Source organism: Lathyrus oleraceus, chromosome 4 (genome assembly GCF_024323335.1).
Source record: "Lathyrus oleraceus cultivar Zhongwan6 chromosome 4, CAAS_Psat_ZW6_1.0, whole genome shotgun sequence".
NCBI classification, from domain to species: domain Eukaryota; kingdom Viridiplantae; phylum Streptophyta; class Magnoliopsida; order Fabales; family Fabaceae; genus Lathyrus; species Lathyrus oleraceus.
The window spans coordinates 20,126,183-20,134,675 of NC_066582.1; positions in this window are offsets into that span (position 1 = coordinate 20,126,183).

Genomic DNA, 8,493 nt, shown 5'->3' on the forward strand with positions numbered 1-8,493 from the left:
GGTTCCGAAACGGGAAAATATGTTTTTCTTCAAAAAATTTATTATCGTTTTCGCATCCGCCCGAGGTGAGGCGATCGCCTCAACCCACTTAGAAACGTAATCAACTGCGACAAGCATATACTCGTTACCATAAGAGGGTGGGAATGGTCCTACAAAATCGATGCCCCAACAATCAAATACTTCAACCTCTTGGATGATTTGGAGAGGCATCTCACTCTCTCTTACCAATCCCACCGCTTCTCTGGCAACTATCACAACTTTGCACATGGGTATGTGCGTCTTTGAAAATAGTGGGCCAATAAAATCCTGACTGAAGGATTTTAGTGGCCGTTCTCACCCCATTATAGTGTCCGCGGTAAGGCGAGTTGTGACAATGCCAAAGGATGCTCTGCGCTTCATCGCCAGTAACGCATCTCCTTAAAAGGTTATCACTACCCAACTTAAACAAGTACGGGTCATCCCATACGTAATACTTGGCATCCGAAAGAAGCTTCCTTTTTTGGTTCGAAGTTAGGTCGGGAGGCACAAAACCACTAGCCTTGTGGTTTGCAAAGTCTGCGAACCACGGCCTAACTTGAATTTTGAAAAGTTTTTCATCAGGAAACTCTTCCCGGATTTCCTTCTCTGAATCGGTAACCTCCACATTAACTAAGCGAGATAAATGATCCGCCACCAAATTTTCCGATCCTTTCTTGTCTTTGATTTCAACATCAAATTCTTGCAACAAGAGGATCCAACGGATGAGCCTTTGCTTCGAATCCGGTTTGGTGGGCAAATATTTAATCTCCGAGTGGTCGGTATACACTACGACTTTAGACCCTATAAGATAAGACCTAAACTTTTCAAGCGCATACACTATCGCAAGTAATTCTTTTTCAGTGGTGGCATAGTTAATTTGAGCCTCATTAAGAACTTTACTTGCGTAATGTATCGCATGAAAATGTTTCTCTTTTCTTTGGCCTAATACCGCTCCGATTGCATAGTCGCTCGCATCACACATTAGCTCAAAATTTAAATTCCAATTTGGAGCGACTATAATTGGAGCGGTAACCTATTTTTCTTTCAAAGTCTCAAAAGCTTGAAAACATTCATCGGTTAAGAGAAATACCTGGTCCTTAGCTAGCAAATTACTCAAAGGCTTAGCTACCTTTGAGAAGTCTTTGATAAAGCGCCGATAGAACCCGGCGTGCCCCAAAAAGCTTCGGATTCCCTTCACATTCACCGGAGGAGGTAACTTTTCAATCACTTCAATCTTAGCACGATCAACTTCAAGCCCTCTTGAAGAGACTTTATGGCCAAGCACTATCCCCTCGGTCACCATGAAGTGGCACTTCTCCCAATTAAGCACAAGATTGGTCTTCACACATCTTTCAAGCACCATTTTCAAGTTTGCCAAGCATAAACTAAAGGAACCACCAAATACCGAGAAGTCATCCATGAAGACTTCCATTGTTTTCTCAATAAGGTCGGCAAAAATGGCTTGCACACATCTTTGCAAAGTCGCCGGTGCATTGCACAACCCAAAGGGCATTTTTCGGTATGCGAAAATTCCAAACGGACATGTGAAAGCCGTCTTTTCATGATCGGCCGGGTCAACCGCAATTTGGTTATACCCGGAATAGCCATCCAAGAAACAATAGTATTGTTGCCCCGAGAGTCTTTCGAGCATTTGATCCATGAACGGGAGTGGAAAATGATCTTTTCGAGTTGCAGTATTCAACCGCCTATAATCAATACACATTCGCCACCCCGTTGCAACTTTAGTAGGGATCAACTCATCCTTGTCATTTTGGATCACGGTAATTCCACCTTTCTTCGGAACCACATGCACAGGACTAACCCATGGACTATCCGAAATCGGGTAAATCATTCCCGCATCCAACAACTTGACAACTTCCTTTCTAACAACCTCCTTCATAGTAGGATTTAAGCGGCGTTGTGGTTGAGCTACCGGCTTAAAATCCTCTTCCATTAAGATCTTGTGCATGCAATAGGAAGGACTAATTCCTTTTAGATCGGAAAGAGTCCAACCCATGGCTTCTTGATTTTTTTTAGCACATTGATCAAACGGGCTTCTTCATCATTTGACAAAAGGTTGCTTATGATGACCGGCTTTGCTTCGGTCTCATCTAGGAATACATACTTCAAAGTAGAAGGTAACATTTTCAATTCAATAGGCGTTTTTTCGTCATTAACCTCCTTGTTCAAGTCTTCCTCCTCAACTTCCCACGGTTGTAGTTCGTTTAAACCATCAAGTTCCCTTAAGCATTCATCAAGAGCTTGCTCTTCTTCAACTGTGAAAACTTCAAATGAGTCATCAAGAGATAACTCCATAGGAGATATCTCATGAATATGCTTAGAAACCTCCAAAATTGCCTCTTCGATCACATCGATGCGAAAGCTATCACTTCTATCTTTTGAATGCTTCATTGCTTTGAATAGATCGAAAGTAACTTCTTCATTTTGGACTCTCACCTTCATCAAACCGTCGTCAACATCTATCATCATGCGCGCGGTTTTCATGAACGGCCGGCCCAGAATGAGCGGAGCATCATCATCCTCTTCCATATCAATAACAATAAAATCGACCGGGAAAAAGAATTTGTCGACTTTAACCAAAACATATTGGGCTACGCCATGGGGATGGGTAGTCGACTTATCGGTCAATTGCAAAGTCATCCGGATGGACTTAATTTCAATGTTGCCAAGCCTCTTTACAATAGACAATGGTATAAGATTAATGCTTGACCCCAAATGAATTAGTCCTTTTCCGACATAGATATCACTAATTTTAACCGGCAAAGTAACTCGTACCGGATCAACCTCTTTTTTCGGAAGCGTCCTTTGAATGATTGCACTACAACTCGCATCTAGGACAATGGTCTCCGGTTCCGTATACCTCCGTTTTTTTGTAAGTATGTCCTTCATGAATTTGGCATACTTGGGCATTTGCTCCCCGGCAACGGCGCCATTTTGTTGATTGTGTTTTTAGTGTCGGGTTTTTGTTATCGTCTCCACAGGGATTGTGAGATATCGTCGCCGTTCGACAGTTGTTTCAATTCTTAACTCGTAGTAACAAGGGGGTTTTTGGTTTTAGTCACGGTATCTTGCATAAAAGTGTAAGAAATTGCGGTAAAAGATTTGGTTTTAATATTTGAGAAAACTTGCCAAAGTTAGGGTTCGACGATCACTTTGCATGTATATGTTCGATCAACAAAACTTATAGACTCCTTTAGATGATAAACTATTTCACAAAGTCCTCCAAATGTGTTTATCTCTAACACACATTGTGAGTTTTCCCATTTTGATCCATTGTTTATCTCTAACACAATCTATCAAAATGACAACTTTTTGGTTCAACCTTATGGTGAACAAAATCATTCGTTACTATCTCTAGCTAACAAACAAGATTGGATGAAAACCTAGGTAAAGAGTTGGTAAACATCTCTCGATCATAAACCAACACAAAGAGTTTTCAATAAAATAAAGTTTTCACCATATATTCACCATTAAAGAGTTTACAAATGAAAATCATCTCATTTACACACAAAGCTTATGACCATCTACATCTAACCTTGACAAAATGAAGAACTTAGCTACTCATTTTCATGGTAGCTTGGTCAACAAGTTTCGGAAGAAGGTTGATCAACATCCGAGTCGAATAATCGAGATTGGATGGGAATCCACCTTCTTTTTGTGAAAGATTGTTAAGAGATGAAGAGAAATGATTTCTAGGTCACAAAAAATCTCTAGAGCAATGCTGGAAAAATATCTAAAAAGTACAAAAGTATGGAGGTGTAAAAGTATGGCTCCAAAAAGTAGCCCTTGCTACTTATAGTGCTGCTACTGAGCTGTCATGCTCGCTAGGCGAGCAGAATGGCTCGCCTAGCGAGCCCCAAGATGAGGCACCTGAGGCACCTGCGCCCAGAGAAATATCCTTTGCTAGATTGGCATGTTCGCTAGGCGAACAAAACCTTCGCTAGGCGAAGCACACGCTTCACCCTTCGCTCCAGCGAGCTTAGGAGGTTTTGCTACTGGAATTGCTCGCTGGGAGCTCGCTAATGGCTCGCCTAGCGAGTGAGTGCTGGCTGCGCTTTTGACCAAGTCTGGACGTGTTCGCTACACCCTTCGCTGGCTGCTCGCTTAGCGAGTTTGTTGATGTTTGCTACTGTAAAATACTGGAGCTCTTCGCTGGGTTCTCGTCGGGTGCTCGCCTAGCGAGCTCTTCGCCACAGTCCTCGCCTAGCGAGCAAGCTGATGAATGCATCCCTTTTTTGGTCCCTTTGCCAACTTTCTTGTGGCTTCATTTTCTATTATTTCATGCCTAATTCCTGCACAATAACACACAAATCAAAGGTACCAAGATCGTTTATCATTGTATTGCAATTCATCTAAAACAAAGGTGGTTTCGAACACTTTAGCAAGGAAATGAGGTGAAAGATGCCCATATTTGATAGCTCAAATAAGCACTTTTGGGTATCTAACAATGTGATAAACGTTTAATATTTCCAAATAAGACTCTAAAGTTCCTCTGGTATAAAAATTAAATCATAAGCATTGCATGCATCATGTTTATCTATTCCTAGGGGTTTATATCTTCTTCTTGATTCTAGTCGGGGTTTTCTTACACTGTTTATCTAATGTGAGACTGGAATCAAGGGGTAGAATACCCTTTGAAATTGATAAACATGTCATTGCATTTGCATATTCATTATCATGTCTTGCATAACAGGTACCGCCGCAGTGTTCTCATCTTGTTTGGTATTCCATTAGTAGGATAGCTGACTCAGGCATTCACCGATACGGTACCCGAAGGAATCAACAGAGAGCAATGGAAGGTTTACAAGCAGAGCAATGATAAGTACAATGGCAACTCTTTCCCGAAGACTCATTTACAAGCTTACTTCCACAAGATGATCGCGTATTCTGATGATGAGAAGCTGCTCATGTACTTCTTCCAGGACAGCCTAGCTAGGGCATCCTTGGAGTGGTATATGAGGCTAAACAAAGCCCATATTCGCTACTGGAGAGACTTGGCTGAGGCCTTTGTGAAGCAGTATCAGTACAATGCGGATATGGCACCTGACAGGACTCAACTCCAGAATTTGTCTCTCAAGAGAAACGAGTGCTTCAAAGAGTATGCTCAATGCTGGAGAGAGTTGGCTTCCCGTGTTCTGCCTCCGATGTTGGAAAAAGAGATGGCCAACATGTTTATGAACACACTGCCTGGATCTTATTTGGAGCGTTTGGTGGGTTGCAACGCCTCGAATTTTGCTGATGTGGTCTCTACCGGTGAGAGGGTAGAGAACTACTTGAACACATGTAAGATCCAAAATGGGGTTGGATCATCTTCGGGGTCAAAGAAGCCGTTCTTAGGAGGACAGAAGAGGAGAAAAGGGGATGTAAATGCCATATCTTCTTATCAGAACAGGGGTAACCGGAGGAATAACTTTCAGAATTACCATCAACAACCTTATGTTGCAGCAGTGACCATTCCGGCTGCAGCACCAGTGCAACAACAACAACCTCAACGTCAACAAAATCAATACCAACAACAACAGGGTAACAAACTTGCTTATCAACAGAGACAGAGGATGATGGATAGGCGTTTCGATACTCTTCCGATGTCGTATGCCCAGTTGCTTCCCAACCTTCAAGATTTGCAACTTGTGCAGTTACGCACTTTGGCTCCTCCCGTTGGAAGGCTTCCAGTGGGTTATGACGCCAATGCTAGGTGTAATTTCCACTCTGGGGCACCTGGCCACACTATTGAGAACTGCAAAGCTTTTAAGCACGTAGTTCAGGACCTTATTGATTCAAAGGCCATTAACTTTGCGTCGGCTCCTAATGTTGTCAACAATCCTATACCGCAGCATGGTAGAGCAAATGTTAACATGGTTGAAGGAGAAGTCAAATTAGTCAAGAAGGTGTTGAAGCTGAAGACTCCGCTGTTAGAAATCAAAGAATACTTGCTAAAGGCAGATGTTTTCCCCGGCTGTGGGAGCGGTTGTTTGGGTTGTGTTGCACAGAGTGGGGGTTGTGTGAAGCTGCAGCAGGGTATCCAGGCCTTGCTTGACGATGGTATCCTCCAAGCTGAAGACTTATCTGCCCAAAGGTCTGTTGAAGGGGTTGTTGAAGGGGTTGTTGAGAATGAAGATGTTGATCCTCTCTTTCCTGAAGATGCTGAAGAATTTACAAATGTTGTTCCTGCTGATTTTGTAATTCCCAATGATGTCATTAATTTTTCTGATGCTGTTGCTGATATTCCAAACATGGTGTTTAATTCTGATGTACTTGTTGAACTTGATTCCGATGTTTCGGATGTTTGTGTTTCAATGAATAAAATTTCTGAGTATGACTGTGACGTTGCCACTATCACAATTTTCTACCCGACCGCTCAGATCAGTGTGCCAGAAGCGCAACCGATACCACCAGTGCGACCGCATCAATCCACTATGACCATCACGACCCCTGGTCCTTTACCTTTCACCAGCGAAAGGGCCATTCCTTGGCATTACAAGGGGAGTATGTACACGCATGATCATGGAGTGGAGCAGCCACTGAAAGTAGAAGAGGTGCAGGATTAGAAGTCTGAACCTGGAATTGAGATAAAAGATCCCGCAGTGGACAATGTTGGTGGGATCGGGCGATTCAGCAGAAGTGGTAGACTGTTCTCACCACCGGTTACCCAACCTGATAATGTTGAAGCTGCGGCGAAGGCCAATGGAAATCATGTTGTGAATGAGGGTACCTCTGCACCATAGGCTGGCTCTGAGCCTGCTTTTGCGAAGGATGTGGATGAGCTCTTGAGAATTATAAAGAAAAGCGACTACAAGGTAGTCGATCAGTTGATTCAGATTCCGTCCAAGATATCTATTCTCTCACTCCTGTTGTGTTCGGAGGCACACAGGGAGGCACTCCTGAAGGTCCTTAATGCTGCATATGTGCCTCAGGAGATCTCAGTGAACCAACTAGAAGGGATCGTTGCAAATGTTCATGCAAGCAACGAGTTGGGTTTTACTGATTCTGACTTGATGCCAGCTGGGCGCGATCATAACAAGGCTATGCACATCTCGATGGAGTGTAAAGACACTGTGCTATCCCATGTTCTGGTGGATACAGGTTCCTCTCTCAATGTGCTACCCAAGAGAGCCCTGTCAAAGTTATATGTAGAAGGGTTGATCTTTAAGCCTTCCGATCTTGTGGTGAGAGCCTTCGATGGTTCTAAGAGGTTGGTGTTCGGGGAGGTAGAATTGCCAATTCAAATTGGATCACAAACCTTTAACACCGTATTCTATGTGATGGATATCAGTCCTTCGTATAGCTGCTTGTTGGGTCGTCCTTGGATCCACAATGTTGGGGCAGTCTCCTCAACCTTGCATCATAAGATCAAGTTCCCGGTCAACGGAAGAATTATCACTGTCTGTGGTGAGGAGGATATTTTGGTCAGTCACCTGTCTACATTCAAGTATGTAGAGGTAGAAGGTGAGATTCATGAGACCCTATGTCAGGCCTTTGAGGCAGTTCAAGTCAAGGATGCAACTTCAGTGGAAGAGGTTGAAGCAGGTGCCTCTTTGTCGTCCTTCAAGCAGGCACAAGCCTTGGTAAATTCAGGTGTTGCTCCCGGTTGGGGACGTCTGGTGGATTTACCTGTAAAGGAAGACAAGTTTGGGATTGGGTATCAGCCGACATTGACTTCTACAACTTCAATGCCTCAGACTCGTCAGGGGCCGATTACTTTCTCCAGTGTTGGCATCATTCAGTACAGCCAGGTCTCTACAATCAACAAAGAAGATGGGGATAGTGACTGCGACATTGATAACTGGGTGCGTCCAAGGGTCCCGGGTGAAGTTCTCCGCAACTGGTCTTTTGAAGAGATTATCCAAGTCACTCTTCTTAAAGAGTAATTTTCTTTGTTTATTCATGCATATCCAAGTCTTACATTCCGTCCAGGACGTGATGACTCATTGTAGGGCTCATCCATGTGGACACCTACATTTTTTATCATAAATAAAGGACGTCTTTTTGCATTCAAATATTTTGTTCACTGTCTTTCTATTTTTGCAGTTTTCAAAAATCAAAAATATAAAAAAAATATATATACATTTGGAAATGTTTTGTTTAGTTTCCACTTCTTGTTCACACTCATAAGCACATACCATCTCTCATGCAGATGCACGTCACCGGATCCTATTGATAACAGTTCTGCTATGGCTTGCTTCGACTTTGAAAATCCAATCTTTCAAGCTGAAGAAGAGGGTGATGAAGACTGTGAACTCCCTAAAGAACTTGCCAAGTTATTAAAACAGGAGGAAAGGGTCATTCAACCGCATCAAGAGTCTGTTGAAGTGATTAATCTCGGCACCGAGGACGCCAAGAGAGAAATCAAGATAGTGGCTGCTTTGGAAGATAATGTGAAGAAGGGGCTGATTGAATTGCTGCAAGAGTTTGTTGACATCTTTGCTTGGTCTTATCAGGACATGCCAGGGCTTG